This window comes from Pygocentrus nattereri, chromosome 1 (genome assembly GCF_015220715.1).
Source record: "Pygocentrus nattereri isolate fPygNat1 chromosome 1, fPygNat1.pri, whole genome shotgun sequence".
Classification (NCBI taxonomy): domain Eukaryota; kingdom Metazoa; phylum Chordata; class Actinopteri; order Characiformes; family Serrasalmidae; genus Pygocentrus; species Pygocentrus nattereri.
In genome coordinates, this window is record NC_051211.1 from 44,776,872 (window position 1) to 44,802,242 (window position 25,371).

General features: G+C 38.8%; 1 protein-coding gene across 2 annotated transcripts in view; it reads right to left on the reverse strand.

Moving 5' to 3' along the window:
- ppfibp1a (PPFIA binding protein 1a) overlaps positions 1 to 5,888 on the reverse strand; it is a 40,722-nt gene extending 34,834 nt beyond the window's left edge. For both annotated transcript variants that reach the window (XM_017695855.2, XM_017695853.2), the window contains exon 1: positions 5,646 to 5,888. The gene's annotated coding sequence lies outside the window, so the exon portion shown is untranslated. The remainder of the gene's footprint in view (positions 1 to 5,645) is intronic.
- Positions 5,889 to 25,371: the final 19,483 nt, after the last annotated feature.

Consider the following 25,371-nt stretch of genomic DNA (forward strand, 5'->3'; position numbering starts at 1 on the left):
GACTTGTTTTTACTCAAATTTTATGACTTTAAAATCACAAGTAATCCAAAAGGTCACAGAAAGTAATCAGGTCACACTGTGTATTAAGCGCTATTGAATCAACTCTACAAACCTTGCTTATAAATTCTAGTCTTTGTGATTTTAGCTTATTTTGTAAGAAGTCTACAGCAGCAGTAGCTGAAAACAATGAGAACTCCTGTATAAACCATAAACTACAAATCTACGAGTCTAAGAGTAACCTCCACTAGAACAGTTTTCACTGCCCCTATGCATCACCCTCATTCAGTCCATCCTCCCACTGTAACATGACATCACTATGGATCTAAAAAGATGTGTAGCTGTCAAGAAGCCCTTACTGAGAGAAGGACAGACAAAAAACTGCACTAGAACTCTAAAACTGGACAATTGAGATGTGGAGTATATTTTATGGACTGCTGAGTTTAAATGTATAATGAGGATTACTGGGATCATCAGAAGTAGAACATGCAACAAGCTTGAACTTCAGAGCTATAGAAATATATCCCTGCAGATTTCTTTGGAAACGGAACGCAAGTTTTCAGAAAAGAATGAAAGCTGTAATAAAGGCAAAAGGTCAGACATACTAAACACTGAAAATGATGTTATATTTAGCTTTTGAGTCTTCAGTGTGATTTTCTGTTAAATATATATTTTCTACTTTTATTTTAATTTGTACTTAATGGTCATTTTGGCTTGAAAATAAACAGTCTCTAACTTTTGCACAGCACTGTACATAACTGGAGTTGAAAGTATGTGCATCGACACCTCACATACACTGCCAGTCAAAAGTTTAGGACAGCTTTCTTTCTTTCTTTATTTTGCAATGTGTCTCTGTGTTACGTTTCATTTAAGTAAGAAATAATGCCTGCAAAAGATTTTTTTAGAATCATTATTGCCAACTGTGTTTGCACACTGTGGAATTAGACCTCCATATTTAACCCATCCATGCAGTGAAACACACACATACATGCACAGTAGTGAACACACTTGCCCAGAGCGGTAATATAATATAGCCAATATAAAACAAGCTGTTTACTAAGGCTTTGGGTGTTCTAAATGTCAACATTTAGCTTCATGTTTGCCGAAGTGTCTTTTCGCCCCTAAAGTGTTTGATATAGCTGAAACAACAGGCTAACATGGGTGCGATTTGGCATTACTCCCCAAAATAATACTGTTAATAATAATACGATCACAAATATTTTCATGTAATATTTTTCCCCTCAAATGTAAACAAGAGCCTTTAATAGATTATGTTACTGAAACTTACAAAGGCAACATGTTCATCTGACTTGAAACATTTTGAAAAGCTAAAGATCCTCAAATTTTGGACAAACTGTGCAAGTCTACGAAATACAATTATAGTAGATAACACATTCCAAAAGGTGTCGACTTAGAGAAGTGACAGATTAATGGCCATCTGAAAAATCTGCCTCACTACAGACCTTGGACGGAGTCCTACACAAGACAGAGCACAACCTCTCCTTTCTTCTCCAGTCACATGGAGAGAGAGACCAAGCTATATACATCCTTTCCCAGAACAAGAACAACAAACATCTTAGAAAACTGATGATCCTTAACAGAAACAGCAGTACAACAGGATGAGGCTGGCCAAGCAACATCTTCAAGTCACTATCCACATCTCTGCATTTCCTATTATGGCTGTGCTACACAGTCACACTCCACTTCTGTAGTCTACAAACACCATGAATCTAAATCAATGGTCTTTTGGGGGAGAATCACAGGTAAAGAGGTGTTAGATAACTTGCAACTGACAAACCAAGTCATACCAAATCACATCACAATAAAGCTTCATAATATGGACAAACAATTACTTTGACATTATAATGCCATTGTGATATGACTAAACTTAATTTATGACTAAGCAATATATTAAAATAAGGGAGGGATACATGACAATGTTTCATCATTATGATGATTCAAATCACAAGACGGTTTTCTAAGCATTTCATGGACAATAACAGCACATTGACCACCTGCACGTTTCATTACAAAGAAAGCAGTAGAAGTCCTCCCGTATTATGTATCCCTGTATTCACTTTTTTTAAATTGTGGTACTATTAAGAAAAAAAACACTCATTTTCCTCTTTTTTTTTTTAAATAAAAATGTTTGACGTATTAAACATTTAATACTTAATACATTTAAATAAATGACGTGTAAATTAATTTCAAGAAGGGCCATTCACTTTCCAATCAATACAAGAACGCTGGACATCAGAAACAACTGTTTGGGATTCACTGTATTTGTGACAGCACAAAAAAAAACAAAAAAACAAATGCACTTACATATAACCACCAATTCAGCCTGCAGCAGTTTAGCTCCACCCTGCCACACTAAAGTTATAAGAAATGTTTCAGCTTGAACGTCTTTTAGAATGCAGCACTATACAGGACAGCCAATCAGAACAAAGTTCATTTAGATACATCCTTCTTAAAAAGGTACCGTATCAAAAATCCTGGGGAAACGGGATAAAAACAGGTTGGAAAATGGTCATGTAAAAATGAATTATAACTGTTTGTGATACAGGAACCCACACATAAATGTGATAAGATGAGACCAGAGATAACAGAATGAGAGTAAAATGCAGAATATGAGCCCTTTTAAAAACACACTAGTGAAGCTTTAATGTGACATGGTCAAAATACCCACAAAACACTCAGAAACATCAGAGACTGTCAGGGTGTTCCATAGATTTCTATATCAGTATTCTATCCCCTGTGTACCTGCATCTCGTTTATTATGTACCTCAGACTAACTACACATATGGAATTACTACAGCAGCACATTTCATAGTTTTATTTCATAACTTATTACTGTACAATTGTACTTTGGAATATATAATTCACCCCCTTTTCTTAGATATTTATATATATTTTTGTATTTAAATTCTATAAGGGGGCTAAACACTTAAGATTTTCACTCACTTTCCACCTGTGTAAATGTGATGTGACAATAAACGTGATTTGATTTAATATGATAAGCCAAAAAGTAGTGATTAGTTAGAGGGTTCATTTATATTAGGCCAATACTGCCCTATATTCTCACCTGATTCACTCACAAAAGCATCTGGGGAACTGAAAGAAAATGGCTGACCCTTGGTTATAGTGACCCCGAGCTTCTTTCCCAACATTTTCCTTACTGACTGACCCACAGAAAGTGCATCCATGACATGCTTCCACTTTGCTAGAGTTAAGATAAAGACAAGCGCTGTTTATCTTGGGTGACTCTGAATGAAGATGTAGACCTTTGGAAGCACTTCAAAAACCCCTAGAAAATTTTACTACAACAATTCAGTGTGCATGGAGGCACTGAACCGCGACATCTCAGTTCAGATCTAATATACAGCCTGTGAAGCTGGACTAGAGGTCAACAACATCTAACAAGCTTCCCTCTGAACTTTCTGCAGTCTGAAAGGCCATCTTATGAGTCTGGAGTCTTCCTTTTAACAGCCAGCAGTGCTGAAAAGCATTGTGTGAAGCATGTCATCCTTGCTAACTAGACTTACATGCTGCTCCATGTACTTTTAGACGGAGAATATTATGCAAAAACAGTACTTTTCTGACTGATATGATTGTTCTGCATTGACAGTTACTCAAACAGCAGAAAATCAGACTTTAATCTTTATATGTAATGCAGATAATGGTAAAACAAAATCATTTAAAAGATGATATAGGATGCCCTGCATGCTATGGAAACATTAAAATACATGATTAGTAGCCTTAAATCAAAAGTCATAAAACAATGTCTCAGGAATCAGGCAGTGTATTCATAAACATTGCGTCATAAGTGATCTGTGAGGAAGCTTATAAAGGCATCAAACTCTTCGTACATCTGCTTCCTATCATCACCACTGAATAATTCTGGACACAGTAACTGCCTCTAGAACTGAGCATTTCACATCAAACCACTCTGGATGACTTTATTTAAACTTTAACTATTTAATTATGCACAAATTTTGAACAATTGGTGGAATTTTACAAGCATTGCGGTGTTTTTTTCCCCCCCTATATTTGCCAGTTTAGCCTGTATTGCTCTCACACAGTTAAACAGAGGGAGACTTTTCGGGTTTCCAATGGCAGAACCATCTAAGGTCTCGCCCTATTGTCAGAAGACAATACCATCACTGGCAAGGTTAATTATCAGCAGATATTCTGTAACATTTTCATCAAAATTCTCTCAATATGCAAAATCTAATCAAATCTTGAGCTCAGAATTGGATATTTTACCAAACCTGAAAGTGTGTTGATACACTCTGATATATACTGCCCATCAAAAGTCTGTGGACATCTTGCTTTCTATTGATTTTTATTTTCAATGTCTGTTTTGCTGCAGGATTCGTTGTTCTGCAGAACAACATATCAAGTTGCAGCAACCCTCTCTATAAGCTCTATAAAGGCACCAATCCCATTTCACACTGACAAAAACTAAATAAATTCCCTGAAGAATTCCAAGAAAAAGACTAGAATATTAAACATATCCATATATGTGAAAACCTACATGAAATAAGCAGTGTGTTTACTGAGGCACCAACTGCAGTCGAACCTTCTCTTCTCCCTGCTCTCTTAAAAAAGGTGTTCTTTTAAGAACATTTAAAGAAGAAAAGGGTTCTATATAGAACCATGAACACTTGCACGATTAAAGGGTTCTTTCCATCACAAAAAAGATTGTTGGAGAAAGCGCTGTAGATAGCTCTGGATCTTGAAAAGAGTTCTATATAGAACCAAAAAGAGTCTATTGTTGTGATGTCAAGCTTGACACACTTGAACTCTTTTTGGTGTTCTATAGAACCCTTTTCAAAAAGGTTCTATGTAGAACCATCTACAGCAACCTGAAGACGATGCAAAGAACCTTTTAATCATGAAAAAGGTTCTTTGAGAGTTCATGGTTCTATATGGAGCCATTTTCAATTACTATAAAAAAACGGTGAACTTTACAAACAAACAAACAAACAAACAAACAAACACGTTATCCAGTTATGCAGATGCTGAAAGGCAAAACCTTTGGGAGAACACAGGATTCATGAAGTTGGAGTGTTTGCCTGAGATTTTACACACTTAAACTCTTTAAGTCTTCCCATATTCAGCCGTTTGTCGCCCACAGAGATCCATTCAGCCAGAAAGCTGTTGGGATTCAGAGTCAGGACAGGGAGATAAAGCTCGCCTTTGAGTCAGGCTGTTTATTTCCTTCTGAGAGGAAGAGACGAGCGCAGCTCTGCAGATTAACAGCAGGCAGAGTCAATAGTGCCTTCTGCCCGACGCCTAAGCCTTACTCTGGATCACGTCTGTGATTTATGACTTTTACACCTTCTTCTCGACCTGAAGCAGCTGTTTACAAAGTTAACAAGGAGTCAAGTCGTCATTTAGACCCTAAACTTCCCAATCAACGACGTTTTTCAATTGAAAACTTTTTTTTTAGTTCTGGCTTAAACGTAGTCTGCATCCAACCAAATGAATGACTTCTAATGGCCCAAAACACCAACATCAAGAAGATATTTTTACGTCCAAATGCTGTTACACTCAGCGTCACCGGAGGTGACACAGAACAAAAAATCACGCAGTTCGCATAAAATCACAACTTCACGCATTTCCAGCCACGAGAAATGACTTACCTTTCCTTTCTCTCCTGGAAGAGGCTGTAAATCCGTCTCAAGTGATACAAATCCCTTCGGTTTAGCCGGCGCGTTCCTTCAAATCCACTCCATTTCCCCCTGCGCCCTCCACAGCCATTTAGCTCTTGCCAGTTGGAAGAGCAGAGCAGAGTCAGTCAGAGTCAGTCAGCCCAGAGTCAGTCAGTCAGCCTACCGCCGTGTACTGAAAGCAGCTCAACGCTCCTCTGAGTCTGCGCAGCACGACCCAGCAACCAAGGCACGTCCCCAGGTCTTAATTAACAACCGCGCATGCGCACTGTCCCCAAACACTCTGCCCTTCAAACCATTTGAAATGACTCTTTGCCCTTTTCTTCAAACCCAGGTTTAGAGTCGGCTTGTAGATTGTATGGATTTGTTAAAGCTGAGCTCGCCTGATTGTCGCGTTTACGTCAAGTGGTTTGTTTATGTATTTGTTTAACGCGGAGTAATGACTGTCTGATCCACAGCTCCCTCTTGTGGCGGCGTTGAAAAATCACAGAAACACTAAACTGTGCGGTCCGTGTTTCAGAAGAAAAGATACAGTGAAGACAGTGAAGGATGCGTTTGTATAACATCTTATTTACAATGAGGATGGAATAATTTTTTTTTGGCTCTAATAATTTTTTACATGAGCGCTTTCTAAGAAGCCCTTGCCTTTTGCGTTGAGCGCATGAGCTGAGTGCTCAGAGTTCCAGTGAAAACACGCAGGCAGTTGCTGGATAAACTTTTGCGCTCCGTTTGGAAACTTTTAAACTCGATCTAGACCGAAAGCCGATGGCTTCTTGGTGAACACTGGCACCAAACGGCGGCTGCGTGCATGGCAGGGGAATTCCACCGACTTTTCAAAATCTATGCATAATTAAAGTGTTAAGCTGTGAGTCAGTCAGAGTGGTTTGTTGGTGATGGGAACCAGACATCTAAAGAATGTAACGCGTCTAAAGGCTCCCTCACAGGTCGTTAACGCTGCTCGACACCCGATACATAAGCTTTTGGCCTAAAATATACTTTTCATAAACAAAAAAATCTTTGGTGGTTGGGCAGTAATGAGTCCTGTGAATGAACCCTGTGAAATTTGAACTGAATTATGAAGAATTATTGAAAGGTCGGTAACATTTTTCTGCTTAAATATGTATCTAAAGTTAAAAGTTCAGAGTAGTTATCATTTGCTGGATTGTTGTTTTAAGATGACAACTGTCTTGTCATATCTCAAGATAATAAATGTTTTCTTGAGATCACAACTTATTTATCTTGTGATCTCAGTATAACAAAAGTTGTTTTGTCAAACTAACGTGATGATCTTGAGATCACAATAAGACCAAGTTGTTATATCAAGGAAACAACCTTTGTTATCTTGAAGTCACAAGATATGACTAGCCCACTTTATGGCCTCTCTGGTCTTCCGTAAAACTGACGTGTAAAGCTGTAAATTTAAACGCACATTTTGCAGCTGTAAACATGTAAACACTGAAGCTTCAGATCTAAAACTCCATCTGCTATCATGTTTTAGTCACATTCGTCTGAAGGGACTTCACACAGCGCACTTAAGATAAAGGGACGTTTAAATGAAAACTTAGCAGCCCGTTTTACTGCTGCCGGTCTCTCGCTCTTATTGCGCTACCGCACATGTCCGCTAGATGGCGCACAAACACAATTACTCCACTTCAAGCACGCGCGTTTGGAGAGAACAGCTGTTGTAAAGGGAATTTCACCTCCTGCCCCTCACTACAAAACTACACTGTATAAAATGTACTTTGTACATGTAGGGACTTCAATATACATACTACAACTATACATACTGGCTTATGCAAATCTTGGCCATATATATATATATATATATATATATATATATATATACACACACACACACACACACACACACACACACATATATATATATATATGCTGCTGTCGGGAGAAAATCTAAATGGTAACTTTACAGGAGAAGAAAAAACATACTTTAATTTTAATGTAAGTCAAACCAGCCATTAGGGGTGTACTTTGTGTACTTCTGGTGCCGGTCCCAAGCCCGGATAAATGGTGAGGGTTGCGTCAGGAAGGGCATCCGACGTAAAACTTGTGCCAAAAGTATCATGCGGATCACAGATATGATTGCCATATCGGATCGGTCGAGGCCCGGGTTAACAACGACCGCCTCCGGTGCTGTTGACCAGCAGGGTGCCGGTGGAAATTGGACTACTGTAGGTCGAAGACCATCAAAGACGAGAGGAGGAAGGCCAGGACAGGATCATGAGCCTGAAGTTGGAGGTTGATGGTGTAATTTTCAATGTGGTCAGTTCATATGCACCACAGGTTGGTTGTCAGTTAGAGGAGAAAGAGGAATTTTGGAGTAAGATGGATGAAGTGGTAGATGGTGTCCCTAGAGAGGAGAGATTGGTGATTGGTGCAGACTTCAATGGACATGTTGGTGAAGGGAACAGAGGGGATGAAGAGGTGCTGGGTATGTAAGGTGTGAAAGACAGAAATGCGGAAGGTGAGATGGTTGTAGATTTTGCAAAGAGAATGGAAATGGCTGTGAACACGTATTTTCAGAAGAGGGAAGAACACAGGGTGACATACAAGATTGGAGGGAGGTGCACACAGGTGGATTATATCCTTAGCAGGTGATGCCACCTAAAGGAGATTGGAGATTGTAAAGTGGTACCAGGAGAAAGTGTAGCAAGGCAGCATAGGGTGGTTGTCTGTAGAATGAGTTTAGAAAAAGAAGAGGAAGAGAGTGAAGACAGAACCAAAGATTAGATGGTGGAAGCTGAAGGAGGAGGATGGTTGCAGGCAGTTCAGGGAAAAATTGCAACAGGCCCTTGGGGGCAGTGAGGAGCTACCTGAGGACTGGGAAACTACAGCTAAGGTGGTGAGAGAAACTGCCAAAAATGTTTTGGGTGTTTCGTCTGGTCAGAGGAAAGAAGACAAGGAAAATTGGTGGTGGAATGAGGAAGTCCAGGAGAGTATTCAGAAGAAGAAGGCAGCTAAGAAAAAGTGGGATAACCAGAGAGATGATGGGCAGGAGTACCGTGAGGCTAGTCACATAGCGAAAAGAATAGTGGCAAAGGCAAAGGCTCAGGCCTATGATGAGCTGTATGAGAGGCTGGACAGTAAAGAAGGAGTAAAGGACTTGTATCGTTTGGCTAAACAGAGAGATAGAGCTGGAAAGGATGTACAGCAGGTTAGGCTGATAAAGGATAGATAGGGAAATGTACTAGTGAGTGAACAGAGAGTGTTGAGTAGATGGAAGGAGTACTTTGAAGAACTAATGAATGAGGAAAACGAGAGAGAGAGGAGGACAAAAGGGGGAGAGATAGTGGATCAGGAAGTGCAGAGAATTGGTAAGGTGGAAGTGAGGGCAGCTTTAAAAAGGATGAAGAATGGAAAGGCAGTTGGTCCAGGTGACATACCTGTGGAGGTATGGAGATGTTTAGGAGAGAAGGCAGTGGACTTTTTAACCATATTGTTTAACAAAATCCTGGAGAGTGAGAGGATGCCTGATGAGTGGAGAAGCAGTGTATTGATGAGCAGTTAATGAGACACACCATGAAGGTATGGGAAAGAGTTGTTGAAGCAAGGCTAAGGCGAGAGGTTCAGATCAGTGAGCAGCAGTTTGGTTTCATCCACAGAAAGAGTACCACAGATGCAATTCTTGTGTTGAGAGTGTTGGTAGAGAAGTACAGAGAAGGTCAGAAGGAGCTACATTGTGTCTTTGTGGATCTAGAGAAGGCATATGATAGGATGCCAAGAGAGGAACTGTGGTACTGTATGAGGAAGTCAGGTGTAGCTGAAAAGTATGTTAGGGTGGTGCAGGACATGTATGAGGATAGTGAGACAGTGGTGAGGTGTGCAGTTGGAGTGACAAATGGTTTCAAGGTGAAGGTAGGGTTACATCAGGGATCAGCTTTGAGCCCCTTCTTGTTTGCAATGGTGATGGAAAGGTTGACAGATGAGGTCAGGCAGGAGGCTCCATGGACCATGATGTTTACAGATGACATTGTAATCTGTGGTGAGAGTAGAGAGTAGGTGGAAGAGAATCTGGAGAGGTGGAGGTTTGCACGGGAGAGGAGAGGAATGAAGGTCAGTAGAGATAAGACGGAATACATGTGTGTGAATGAGAGGGAGGCAGGTGGAAAGGTAAAGATGCAAGGAGTAGAGGTCGTAAAGGTGGATATCTTGGGTCAACCATCCAGAGCAATGGACAGTGTAGAAAAGAGGTGAAGAAGAGGGTGCAGGCAGGATGGAGTGGGTAAAGAGACGGGTGTCAGGGCTGGTGTGTGACAGAAGGATAGCAGCAAGAGTGAAAGGGAAGATTTACAAGACAGTAGTGCGTCCTGCTATGATGTATGGTTTGGAGACTGTGGCTCTGTCTAAAAGACAGGAGGCTGAGCTGGAGGTGGCGGAGATGAAGATGCTGAGATTTTCGTTGGAAGTGACAAGGCTGGACAAGATTAGAAATGAGCAGATCAGAGGGACAGGGAAGGTGGAGCAGTTTGGAGATAAAGCCAGAGAGGCCAGGTTGAGATGGTTTGGACATGTGTTGAGGAGGAATAGTGGATATATTGGTCAAAGAATTTTGGAGATGGAGCTGCCAGGCAGAAGGAGAAGAGGTAGACCTCAGAGAAGGTTTATGGATGTAGTGAAGGTGGACATGGAGATGGTTGGTGTAAAAGTAGAGGAGGCAGTGGACAGGGCAAGATGGAGGCAGATGATCCGCTGTGGCGACCCCTAAAGGGAGCAGCCGAAAGAAGAAGAAGAAGAAGACTTTTAATGTAAGTCAATGGCACTAGACTTTTTTCCAAGTAATTTTGGATTTTGGGCCACTTCTTTTGGTCCATTCATCATGAAATTGACACACAATGTATAGGATAACACTCATATTCAAATTATGTCAAAAACTGAAAAATGCAAAAAAATGGTGATTCTTCCAACTATATATATATATATATATATATATATATATATATATATATATATATATATATATATATATATATATATCTGTAGTAGTTCCATATCTATATATGGATTAGTTGACAGAAATTTGATTACATGTGTAATTTGTTAGCACAGAATTCTGGCTCTGAAAACAGAATAGTGACCATGGAAACCTGGCTCACACATTACCTTTTTTGGCCCATGTTCCTCGTCAAGGACAAATAAACCCCCCTGTTTAAAATTATAGCAGTCACAGGTTGTGATCTGTCTGGGTCAAGTTGACCAGCTTTGAAGCAGTGAGGTGTGGAAATACTCAAGCCGTGTGCAGAGAGAGCTAGAAAGCAGTCATACAAAACGTATAATTATTAAGGACCTTGAATTACCTTCAGTGGTCCATCATGAACTGAAGTACAAGCTCAGATTTAAAAGTACAGAGTGTAGCTCTCTATTGAAAACAAATCAGAGCAAGTTAGCAGAAAATTAAAATGCTATTTTAATTCATATTAACACTGAGTCTAAGAAAACTATTTTTAACCACTCAAAAATGCTTGAACTCATCTCAACTTCTTAACGCACATTTAAAAATCGGTTCATCAGTTCAGCTTAAAACGGTCTCTACATGTGGTGACAAGTTAACTACACAAGTAAAAATGATGATTATTTAAGGGTTCTTTAGTAATGAAATGGTTCTATATAGAACCAATGAACACATAAAGAACGTTTGCATGATTAGAGGTTTCTTTGCATCATGAAAAGGTTCTTTAGATTGATGGAAAGTGTGCATGGATGTGCTGTAGAAAGTTCTATATAGCACCCAAAAGGGTTCTTCTGTTGCCAAAAGCTTGACATCGCAACAATAAAAGAACCCTCTTAGGTGCTGTACAGAAGCCTTTTCAAAAAGGTTGTATACAGAACCATCCACAACACAATCTCTATTAATCTGAAGAAGGCTTTCACAATGCAAAGAATTCTTAAATCATACAAAGGGTTCTTTGAGTGTTCATGATTCTATATAGAACCATTTTATTTTTCTAAAGAACCTTTGAGGAACCATTATATTTTTGTATAATTGCATTTAACCAATAAACAGTTTGAAAGATCCATTGTTTCAATTAAAGTAGACATTTCTGTTGAATAAAATTAGTTACATTGCTTCAAGTCATATTTTGGACTGAACCAACAAACCATTTTTACAGTGTATAATGGGCGACCTATGAAAATGCATGTTTCAAGTATGAGATGCTACATGGCTTAATACATTAATGCAAGTGCTTTATGTAGGTTCTTATTAATGTGTTAGGTTATATATCTGAATTATATACATTGATTATTGCAAAGTACACAATGTGTCCATTTTACGTTACTTAAATAGTTGTTAGTGAGGTGTCAGTGGAACACAAATGGCACAGAATATGGAAATGTTTTACCTCAGCACTGGTTGCTTCAAGTCATGACTCACTGTATCTAATCTAGACAAGGTACTGAACCCTCATTAGAACAAACTTTTCTGGTTTTAGACTGTAGACCTTTTATTTAATCATTATTTGTCCTGGTGCCTGGTGTCCCAGAGATCACTGTCTTTTACAGCTTCTGTTGCATAACACGACTGACAGCAGGTTAATTAACAGCTGTCAGGTCAGCATGCTCAGTTCCAGCAGGGTTCCTGACTTACAAGGCTACTGTATGATCATTGCGATGCCGTTTCCTTCTGCGCCGGAAAGAATGGGGATTTTTAATCTTCCACACAAAACCCTCTCCTTTTGGATCCTAATTTGAGCATGAGTGTATTGTCATGCTGAAAAAGGAAAGGGCCTTCCTCAAGAACACAGTTCTCTAGAATGTCATTGCATGCAACACCATTAAGATGTTCCTCCACTGGAACTAATGGGCGCAACCCAAACTTTGAGAAAACAGCCCCAGACCATTAATCCAGTGTTAATATGATTTATTTCCTTCCAGTTGATGCTTTGCACTTGTTGATCTTGATCTTGATGTGTGGCTGCTCAGCTTCTGTGGAAACCCAATCAACAGAGCTCCTGAAAAACGAATCTTGTGCTGACATTACTCCCAGAGGCATTTGTTACTCTGAGATGTTCCCACTTCACAATAACAGCCCTGACACAGCAGCTCTGGCACTTGAGGGGTTGTGTGGGTTGTGGGGGGCAGTTGTTGAACATTTGCCTCCACTACAATGTTTGCCAACTCACTTTAACTATAGAATATTGACGTGTTAAACCTATCTACTATGGATGGAGACTGATCTCCACAACACTAGGAGGCGACCTTTATTTTGTTGCAATGAGTTTTCACGCAATGCATTGTACTATTGAAAGCACTGCAGTCACCAAGTTTAAGTTATGCCGTGGTCAAGAGCCTAGCTAGTAGCACGGTTTCTACTCTGGTAGCAGATAGCGACTTATCTCTAAAAACACACAGTTGATTTGTCTGCTCAAAACAACTACCAAGGCCCACAACATCCATGGAAGAAGTGAGGTGTTGTATCTGATTCAATTCACCCTCACATTCACGTTACCCTTCACAAATCAAGCCCTTGGGCACAAATGTTGTGAGCGAGAACATGAATTTGAGGGGGAACTGAACCAGATGCAACACTGGCAAAGTGACAGTGACTGGGTCAGATGCTGACTCAGCTCTGGGTTACAATAGGGAGTTGTATGTTGGTGATGTGGAAAGCCTAAAGGCACTGAACAACATTCTTAGCTCTAGAACACACACTAAAGCGGTCCTGGCATTTGTTTGTCATCAGTATGGATTTCCCAAAGAGAAGGTAAGTGCAAAGCTGTCCCTCTGCAAGACTATTCCTTCAGAAGAAATCAGCTTTGGTCAACAATTAGCACTTTTTAAAGCATCAGATTTAGACGATAGCCTAGGAAATATCAATAACCTTTTCAAGCTGCTCCTCACTACGCCAACGAGCAGCGCATCATGCGAAAGGAACTTTTTTTGCTTGCATCAATTGAGACTTACCTGAGAGACACTATGAGTCAGGAGAGACTGGCTCACATTGCAGTGCTGAATATTGAACAGGCTATTCGTGTGGAAAAACAGTCTGTGCATTTGAGGCCATGCCCGATGGGTGATGTCTTACACTTCTCTAAGGCAGGACATTGTTTATACTTTGAAAAATATAGCATTTTCTAAAAATAGGTTCTGTACTTACTATCTAGTTGACTGAGATGGCCTGACAACCCTCCCCACCCCCACCCCCCAGACATAAGTCTCAAATGTCACCCATGCTGATAGAAACTCATTCAACAGTGTATCACTTATGAACAATACCATATTAAAGTGAGACTACTTTGATTGATTGCATTAATCAAAAATGGAAGTGCTTTTTTCCATTTTATCTGCCCACAACCACTGGCAAACGGACTAATTTCTCTTTAGTGAGTTACCAACACACATTGGAGTTCACCATAGCCTGTGGTTAGCTACCTAATATCCCTGTAAGAAAACTAATAGCCATAACTCTTTGATGTTCCCAGAACTATTCTGGTTTTTATGGTTGTGGAAGGGAGTAGCTTTAAAAGCCTGCTAAAAAAGGAAACGTTGCAGGCCCTGCAAATAGCATCTCTGGGATGGAGGGCCACATGACATCTAATAATTATCCCTGGTAGCTGGGAGCTGGTAACGAGGAGGCCATGGCGCAGCAGGAAAGCGAGTTAAGGAGAAGCACTTTAGAGGCACCCACTGAAGAGAACCATCCGTGGGTCCAGAGAGCAGCACTTAGCCAGAGGGCTGAGATAGATTCGGGTGTAGTCGAGGGAAACATAGATCACTCTTTATTCAGTCGCTGCCTCCATGTCCTCTGGCTTTTTCATCACATCACGGACTGATGTTAAGCTTTCGTTTTCTTGGTCGGAACATAACATGCAGCTTAGAGTTTTGATAGTGTGGATGAGCCTAGACTCTTAGAAATAATGATGCCTAAAGGGCAGCTTTGGAGTGAAGTCATGCATGGAAGAAGCACTTGGAAGAACCTTTGGTAATATTTTACTAACTAGCCCCATTGACCAGAAATGTTCTCAAGTTGAGTCTCTGGGATGCGGGTGTGAGCCGAGTACTCACAGTGAGTCGAGTCTTTAATACAGAATTTCAGTTTAGTCTTGTTATTAGCAGCAGGCATTGCATCATGCTACTAAAACCTGCTAAACTAAAACGAAATAACAAGATTTTCATTATAGACAGAACTGAAGTACTACAAGCAGTTAATGCAATGCCTCTTAAACCCCTTGGCTCCAAAATGCACTTTGTCATATTCTTCATAACTTTCATATTTCATAAGGTACATTCGAAAAAGTGGGTCTCATATGAGAACTGTAACTCTTCTTTCCAGTCAAACAGATGGGTGATGTAATTTTAAAACCTTATAATAGAAAAAGCTGAACTCACAATTTTTTTTTCTACTGAAAATCGACTCATTTTTCCACAAATCTGGGCTATAAACTATAAACAGACGGTGCCTCTTCAGTGATCTGCTCTCTAAAAATTATTTCTCTGAAATAATACAAAGAGCGTCTAAGATTTTTGGCTTTCAGCAGTAAATTGTAAGCATATAACAATATGCATATGATCATGAAACACATTTTCAAATAAATAAAATAAAATCTGCATTTATTTCATGCAGTTACTGAATAATTTGGCCATGTAAATTCAGATGGACAAGCCAAAATATACCCTGGAGTATAAGAGGTTAGTCTGTTGTTTGTATAGCAAGTGTGCTAATCCAGCTGAACATTTTAAAGGAGTGTGATGTGTAATTTTCTAAAACTTGAGCTAGGTTAGCTAGGTTATCCAAACTATATGCCAGCTAACATTTGGCTGTCAGTCTCTGTGCAACTGAAGTTCCCATCTCGGCCATCAACAAAATGAAGTCCTTTTCCGTTGCTGCTCAGTGGATTTACTGTATTTTGAGTCAACAGGTTTCCTGCACAGAGAAACCTGTCATATTTATCATCCCTGGAAATCCAGCCAATCCAGGCATACACTACACATATGGAAGATAGAGATTAGGTTGAAAAATGGATGACTTCTTTAAAAAATGTGTTTAAGTAGAAAAGTCCTCCAAGTAGCAGGTAGTTCTACAGGGTAAAAAAGATGAAGGAAAGAAACTTGAAGACATGAGAGTCTTGTATAGTATGTAGTATACTTATATGGTATATTTTGAAGTTTGTACCTCATACTTACCTAGAACTTGTATTACTGATGGATCTTCTATGCACTGCACCAAAGAACACTTTCAACATCGTTATTTTTAAAAGCGTACATATCCACAGGTTCTATACGTCAATGCCACACATAGATGTAGTTGAGTCACGTCTGACACGCACAGTCCAGTCATGCTGATGTAAAGTCATGACGTGTACAGATTGCGTTGTTGGTTTGTTGTGTGGCTGTAGGAGTAATTACACATGAAGCCACTTATAGTGACCAGCTGATTCTCAATGGCCATTCAGATAATAGAGCTCAAACACAGTACAGCCTTGAATGACTCAAGCAGTGAGTCATGAGCGTTCATTTGCTCTGGATGCCAGTGGCTAGAATTCACACTTCATTATCCTCTTTCTTCCTGTTTCTCACCTTGGCACACAGGGCAGGCCCAATTTCACTGATGTTTTTCTATGTTTAAATGAGTGTTAGAAGCTGATTATTAACTGAATTTATTATTTTCAAAAAACAAAAAAAAAACTTGCTGAAAAAAATATTATTTAATATTAATAATATTTGTTTTTGGGTTTCATTGTTTGGCCCTAAGGGGATTGACAAAATTAACATCGTGAGAAAAGTGTGTACCAGTAAGTGAGATGAATTGATTAATCAACCAAACAATCTATCTACAAATTGATCACATGAAGCTGCACTATATAAGATTTTTTTAGTTAAAACTGAAAGAAGTAACATTAGATTTGATTGACTCATTACCCATTGGCCCATATACCTATCCCTGTTTCTACGCTCATTGTCCATTTTATCAGCTCCACTTACTATATAGGTGCACTTTGTAGTTCTACAGTTACAAACTGTAGTCCATCTGTTTCTTTGCATACCTTGTTAGACACCTTTTACCCTCTTCTTCAGTGGTTAGGGCCCCCATGGACCCTCACAGAGCAGGTACTATTTGGGTGGTGGATCATTCTCAGCACTGCAGTAACACTGATGTGGTGGTGGTGTGTTAGTGTGTGTTGGACTGAGAATTGTCCACCAACCAAAAATATCTAGCCAACATCATCCTGTGGGCAGCAATGCTGATGAAGGACACAAACTGTGCAGCAGTAGATGAGCTGTTGTCTCTGACTTTACATCTACAAGGTGGACTGTCAAGGTAGGAGTGTCTAATAGAGTGGACAGTGAGTGGACACAGTGTTTAAAACCTCCAGCAACAGTGCTGTGTCTGATCCTTTCAAACCAGCACAACACACATTAACACGCCACCACCACTTCAGTGTTACTGTAGTGCTTAGAATGATCCACCACCCAAATAGTACCTGCTCTGTGAGGGTCTGTGGGGGTCCTGACCACTGAAGAACAGGGTAAAAGGGGGCTAACAAAGTATGCAGAGAAACAGATGGACTACAGTCTGTAACTGTAGAACTACAAAGTGCACCTATATAGTAAGTGGAGCTGATAAAAGGAGGTGGTCATAATGTTATGCCTGATTGGTGTATGGTGTCCGTGTGCTGAAATAATAAGGCTGAAATATTAATCTAAAGGCAGAGGCGTCAAGTCAGTTTCTGCAGGGGTTTTGTGAGCCACCCCATACATCTTTGCATATTAATGTTACATGCACACGCTCAAAAAGAAGCTCTAGCTCAATGTCTAGGTTTTAAATGCTAAACCAACATTATACTCATGAAGATATAGTGATAATAGTATATACTTCACTTACATCAAGGCATAAGGAAAAGGACTGAGGGGGCTGCAGCATTCCCAGATTTCATAATTACTCTTCCATCCAAGCCGCTTCTCCCTCAGGGTCTCGGTGGGGGGGAGTTTGGGGGGATGGGGGGTTGTGCTGGAGCCTACCCCAGCGATCCTCAGGCGGAAGGCAGGATACACCCTGGAGAGGTCGCCAGTCCGTCGCAGAATTACTCTATAACTGCTTAAAAAATTAATACAATCATCTAGTAAGATAGAGCAGAGACAGCAGGTTGAGTGCCAGTCATATGTGTTATGGGATATATTTTGTTTTATGTCATCCAAATAATTTTATATTAACACATAAATAAATGAATAAATGACATAGTATTTTGCATGAATTAATATCAGCACCCCCAACTTCCCACATTCCTGCTTACATCCTCAAAAGACACATCCCTTTAAATACTCTTGGAACACACACATTATCATCAACCCCTTCAATTCAACCCCTTTCATTCAACCCCTTTGGGGAAGGGGTCTGGAACACAACCAACACAAAATTCTTCCAAATCCCAAAAGCATTTATAGTATAGCTTTAATTTGTCTTATTAAATTCTGTCTTTTGGTCACTTGGACTACTGATACTGTTTTTTTTTTAACAAAACAACAGAAAATTCACAGGTGATTGTGAATACATGTTTTGTGGCGTCTTCTAAGGCCAGTGCATCAATAACTGTGATGGTGTAATAAGACTAATGTAATCAAATAAATGCAAGTGCACACTGTTATATGTTCATCTAATGCAAAGTTATACAAAACGTCATCACCGTTGACCAGTCAAAACAAGTTCTGTGGCATTTTTCTTCATCATACTGAATTTAACTATTGGACATTATTGGGTTAAATTTCCTTTCAGACATGAAGTATGTGGGGGAGATTTGGCTTGATAAGTCCCATATGATCTAAAGCATCAGCCTTATGGTAAGAAGGATAGCACGGAGTGTCCAATTAATGATTGAAAGGACTCCTCAAGCTGTTTTCATATTCTCACACCACACGCAAGGTCATCAGAGGTTGACAGACAAGAGGCATTTACAGCTGTAATCAAAGGGACATCACTGCGTCTGTTTCTCAGGTGTGCCTAGCAACAGGCATTTCCAGACACAAATACCAGACTGCTTACCACACACACACACACACACACCGCTTCAAATAAATAGACTATGTGGTGATTACTGTTGTCTGTCTAGTTGTTCCATCTGCATCAGTGTATGTATTATGAATCAGACACGTTGCATGCATTAGCAGCAATAAGCTCAAGTATAAAGCTTTACTGGTTGGTTTTATTGCTCATCTCACATGTTATTTCACCTCCAAATTGCAAAATAGATATTTTGGAACAAATGAATAGTGTTTATTTCTGTGTTGCTCTTAGTTTCCATGTCAATGTCTGGACAAGTAAATACAGAGAGTGAAGAAGAACCAAACAATCATTATTAGGCATCCAAGGAAGTCTTAAAGCATCAAATAGCAGTTTTATGATGAAAAGACATACATACGGCAGGCAACATGTTCTGTTCAAATATGTTCTCTGTCAGTTGCTTTTCAATCATTTTCACTTGTTTTCGACTGTGAAAATAAAACTTAAAGGCTTGAAATATAGGTAAAACAGTACAAGCTCAACAAAATAAACCTGTTTACTATGCTATTGGCAGCCAGCTTGTAACGTTATGTCATGCATGTTGTTATGTTATGCAAAGAGGACCTCAGTGGGAGATGCTACATGTAAATTAAGTCTTTTTGCAAAAGCAAAATGGTTAGATAGTGATAGAGAATGTTAATGCTCTCGCTTTGTAAACAAAAGAAAGCTTGTGTTTTTCTCACTTGAATATGCTGATTTCGACTTTTGTTTCACTTGATTTAAATACTTTTCTGGTAATAATTCCCTCTAAGCAACCATTAGTCAGCCTGTATATATTGTCTGCTTCCCACTCCTCATTGTGCAAGTAGCCATTGTTGGTTTTTGTTCAGTCAAGTTCAGCTCAGGTTCCCCATTCTCCACATTTAGAAGCTCATACTGTCAAACCTGCCAAGGTGAGTGTTTTGCAAGGCGTTTTGTAATCTAAAAGCACACAATTACCACTTTTCTGCATTTTTTCTTACAGCTTATTAGAAACTACTGAGCACAGACCTATCTATACATTTCAAATTCAGTTAAATATCATTAAAAAAACAAATAGAAATAATAAAATGATAGAAAATAGTTTTGCATCATATGACACACATACATTCTATGTTTCAAATCTTTCCAAATATTTCCCAGCTATGTGAGTACATTCATTTAACTCCTTGAGTAACCCCATGATGAAAATGATACGCCTTTCATACCTCTTCAAAACATTAGTGAACATATAAATGGTATTATCAGTCACATTTAATCAAGCACACTCAAATCCATGAGATTAATAACATTATTTAACATAAATAAACAGTAACAATAAATTGGATGGAAGTGCTGCATGTACAGTCAGAGTTTGGGCTCTCCTAGTGCCATCACACATATTGTTGTGAAATATGTTTATGAAATAATAAATATGGAATATGATTTTGAAAATAACACATCATCTACAGAAAACACACTTCTGCACATTTTAATGTACAATTATTGTTGATTTGTGGAATTTAACATAAAATATAACTAAAATATAATGCGACCCATGCCAAATATTATGGCATATTTTAGATTTTTTGTTCTACATTTTGTTCCAATATGCTAAACTGAAGTGAGATGGTGGCGGATCGCAAGTGAGCAATTGTGTGCTTTATGTAAAAAGGTTCCTCAGTGAGCTAGATAACTTAAGTAAAGTTGAAGACTGGCCAATAATCCTTACCTCCCCATCTTTTAGACAGGCTTGTTTTTTTGGTAACTTTGTTATCAGGCAAATCAAGAAAACCTGCTTTGTGAAATACCCACATGAGATTGAAAATACAAAAACTAAGAAAAAAAAAAAAAAAAATAAAATAATTCGCAAAAACAGGCAAAAATGGTGTAGAGAAAGAATCAGAACCAGAGAACATACAACAAAGAAAAAGTATAAAGCAAAGAGAAAGTAAGAAATAAACAGAGACCAGGGAAAAACGTGAAACACAACTAAGAGAACAAAAGAACTATGATAAACAAGAGTAGAACCATGACAGACTGAGGATTCGCATTAGGGAGCCCACAAATCAATAATATAATCTTTAAAGTTTATATGCACTAAGCATGGCAGTTGTAGACATATAATACATTTTTTCTTGTAGAGAGACTGGTCATCTGACCAATTACGCCTCCCACATGAACATATTGACATGAAATCGAGCCAACCTATAATTAAATCTTAGTTCATCTTTACATAGTAAACAAACTCACACTTCCAACTCTTTTAGAGCTTTACAAGCCCTAAACAGAATGTCAGCCACAACTTGACCAGTGGGATTAAAAGGGATCAGTGCTGCTGAACATTAACACAAAGTTGACAGAATGTTCATCGTTGCTGTCGGAAGAAAACCTTGCATCTCCGTTTTTGGCGTTTTTCAGTTTTTGACATAATTTGAAAGTATCTGTTACTCTTTACATTGTTTGCAAATTTTGTGATGAGTGGCCTAAAAGAAATCACCCAAAATGACATGGGAAAAATTCTGGCTCCATTGACTTACATTGAAAGTGAAGTATGTTTTTTCCTTCACCTGTAAAGTTACTATTTTGGAGATACAAGGTTTTCTTCCGACAACAGTGACATATTATTGCATTGCACAATTAGTTCTTGCATATATTCTAACTGCCTTTATTTGATAAATCTTTATTATGTCTCTGAATCATTACATAATAGAGTGACATTCAACTGGTTTGTTTTGAGTTTCAGCAGTAATTAAGTTACTGTCCGTTATAAATTGAACGCATGAAATGTATCTCTTCCCTTAGTAAATTACAATGTGATTTGCGATTCAAGAAGAATGGAAAAGAAATACCTTAGGAAGCAAAATTGTATTGACATTTATGAAATTCTTTTATACTGTTTTATGCTGCAATGAGCCTCATCACATGGCCTCATCGTTTCAATTATTGACTGAGTCTGTGAAGGACAATAAAGAGGGAATGCGGTTTCCATTTCACTTCATCTGCACAGGACAAAATATATTAGCTTACATCACCATCCAGAAGGAGTTTTTCTAGTGTATGTGACTGCATGATAAATGCAATTATGTTCATATCATTCCTGAGATTAGACCAGCTGTTCTGATATTCTGTTACCTGTTTGTTCAAATGAGGCTGCGTCTAAAATGATTTAAGATTCACAGCATACTCTAATTTATACCAGTGCCGAGACAGTGCTGGGACATCAGGAGATATTATTCTGAGGGAAAAGATGTGGAAGTTGTAGATGTCGTGCAATGTTTTACTTTGTTTTGTTACAGTCACTCGTGGAAAAAACCTCCATTGATTGGTGCTTGCTGCTTTCCATGTTGTTTTGTCATCACATTAGAAGTTATATCATTCTTAACACAGGCCCAGTGTTATTGGATCACTGGCCAAGCTTTATGTTCCACTACACCCACTACACTTTGCAGACGCTTTTATAGTTTCTTTTATGGTGCACGTGAAAGTAAACTTTGTGCACACCGCTGCAAGTGATATGCCCAGTATAAATGACTGCATTGATTAATACAGAAAGCTTTGCATGCATCACTTTGATTTAGCTGTATTCTAGGGATGTGCTGACTGTTAAGAGAGGATTCATCAGCAGATAGATTTCTTAAATCTAAGGTAGGCCTTCAGCAATTTGCTGTAAATGTCTTAGATTATAATTTGTCCACCCCAGGCTTGGATCATCAAGCTAAAGGCTGTTGGGTATAAATGCCCGAGGGGCCCCTACGAGGCTGCCTTATTGGCTGATAAAGGTTTTTTAATGATTTCACAATTAATATGATGGCTGTGCACAGATGAACCTGCAGAGTTGGGCACATTATACCTATCAGAGCATTATTTTTTCCCAGTTGAAACAAAATAAAAGCGCAATTAGGCACACATTAACAAGAGCACAGGTTAACATAAATGCAACAACAAATGCATCACTTACCTATAAATCATGCAGCCACTCTTCACAAGCATAACATTGTACATAACAAAGACCAAAGAAAGCACCAAACTTAAAACCCCAAACCACAAACATCCTCAACTAAAGCATACCATTGTGGTGACTGACAAGGATTATATAACTTTTTTCCTTTACTCAGGTGGTTGAAATTTTGTATTTGCTTTTGAAAAAGCTGGTCTTCTGCTCTGACAAAGTGACTGGTGTGACCTTTATACATCCCTCAGCCTCAGCTTATGAATATCCAGAGCTTCAAATTCTAACTACAAGTAAAGGAACTAGCTCATTGCTAAAAACCTGAAAGCTTGACGGATGCAATGGCAGATTGCACATTAAGGGAAGACAATACATCAGTTGGGTACTTTGGATTATTGGTCCTTCCATACACAGAGAGAAAACTTCCAAAACATCCTTTAATCCTTTTTGGGTTGTGTGGATGTGATGCACCCCTCTTCACTTACCACAACCCCAAGTTGTTTTCAAATGCCCTATGTATGATTAGGTTCTTGTGATCTGGAATAACTGAGACGGATTTAGGCCATCAACTTCGCTTATTATACTTTACAAAGCCTCTTTAAATTTTGTGAAAGATATATAAATCCATACTTCATCTCCATCTCTTTGTAAAGTGTCAAAAGAATCTGTGCACATATATGTGAAACAGCCATCTCCATGAAGTCATATAGTCATATATCTCTAGTGAAAATGAATGTGGATTTCAAATAGGTCAATGCATTATACATCAAAGCTAGATTCAAATCAGAGACAGTATCCATTTCTGAAATCATACTTAGCATGCTGGAGTCTATATGGCGACTTCATTTGGTTGTGTAATTAACTAGATGGAGGTTCCCCTAAGCAAGTGTGTACTGTATGTAATCCTCTTATTTCTGCTAGATTCGGCTTAAGACTACACCATGAGGCATTAAGGGCTGCCAAAAAAGCCTTGGGTGCAACATTTTCTTTGTCTAATTATTTAAACTGATTATGTAATAGGACAGGATTAGTAGAGTCGTTGCAGTATCTTAGCTGTGAGGACTGCTGAATGGAGCTGATTGCTATGGTGAACAAACATAGCATCACTCTTTTGTTTATGGCCATCATATCATCCTTAGCTACTTGTTTGGAATGTATGGTCTTAACATAGCCTTCTCTTTTCTTAAGGTTAATAGTTAGATAATCACCGCAGTGACTTACCAGGAACATTGAGGTTTATTTTGGTTTAACACCTTCTGATTCAGATTCATTTTGTCTTACCTTCAGCAAGCTTTAAAGAAAAAAGATAAATCTGCTCTTGTACACTGAGTCATAAATAGATACACATTATGATTATGGTACAGGATCCACAATATGCTGAAGAAATGATTTCATATGGATCCATACCATCTTGGTAACAAGTGGTTGGATGTGAAATACAACAATGTTAAGAGGAACTAGATGTCTGAAGCCTTTAATGCCTTTAAAACTACATTTCATGCAGGGATGGGGCTTAAATGTGTGGGGCTGCACCACACCTATTGACGATGTCACTCACCACTTCCACTGGAGCTGGACACCATACACCAATCAGGCATAAGTTTATGACCTTCTTGTTTCTACATTCTTTGTCCATTTTATCAGCTCCTGCACTTTGTAGTTCTACAATTACAGACTGTAGTCCATTTGTTTCTCTGCATACTTTGTTAGCCCACTTTTACCCTGTTCTTCAGTGGTTAGGACCTCCATGGACCTTTATAGAGCAAGTACTATTTGTTTGGTGAATCATTTTCAGCACTGCAGTAACACTGATGTTGTACCTGCTCTGTGAGGGTCCATGGGGTCCTGACCACTGAAGAACAGGGTAAAAGGGGGCTAACAAAGCATGCTGAAAAACAAATGGACTACAGTCTGCAAGTATAGAACTACAATGTGCACCTATATAGTAAGTAGAGTTGATAAAATGGACAAAATAAACAAGGAGGTTGTCACAATGTCTGATCAGTGTTTTGTACAATTCCATTATTGCGATGTGAACAGTCATTCACAGTGGACTGTAGAGAATGTTACAGACTCAGTTTCATTTACTATGGTAGTGATGGGAACCAGGGATTGCATTGTCTACAGTGCAAATATAGCCATTTAATTTACTATCCAAAACCACCAGTGAACACATGTCTTCTGAGTTTATATGAGTTTTTATATGTAATGTTGAAGGTGGTAAAATATTGGAAAATCTATTTCACCTTACAATACCTTACATGTACCCTTTTGTCATGTATGGAGTAAAATGAATGGATTAACAAGACAAAACTATTGCAAAACAAGATCTCAGGCATCCGCCAGCTTATTTATAACCACATTGTCTTCCTGTTAGAAGCATTAAACTCTTCAGATGTCTGGTTCCTATCACCACTGCTGTGAAGAATTCTGACTCTGTAAGCTTCTCTAGAATAAAATATTTCACAACAAACCACTCCCAATGGAGTTTCTTATTAAGCAATTCAGCAACTTTTCTGCTTATTTGTAATTTTTCTAAATAATTAGATTTTTTAAATCATATTTTAAGGATTGTAATATAATCAGTAGAAGAAAGAGTAGAATTTATCAATAACAGAGTCTGCTATGTAATAATATAGAATGCTCTGTAAAACTGCCCACGTCCTGAACATGAAACATTTCATCTCAGGAGAGTGAAGGGAAAAAGCTTGTCATGAGATTTGTTCTGATGGAGGAGTGAAATACAGTGTGTACCCTCTCTTTTCAACGAATTGGCACAG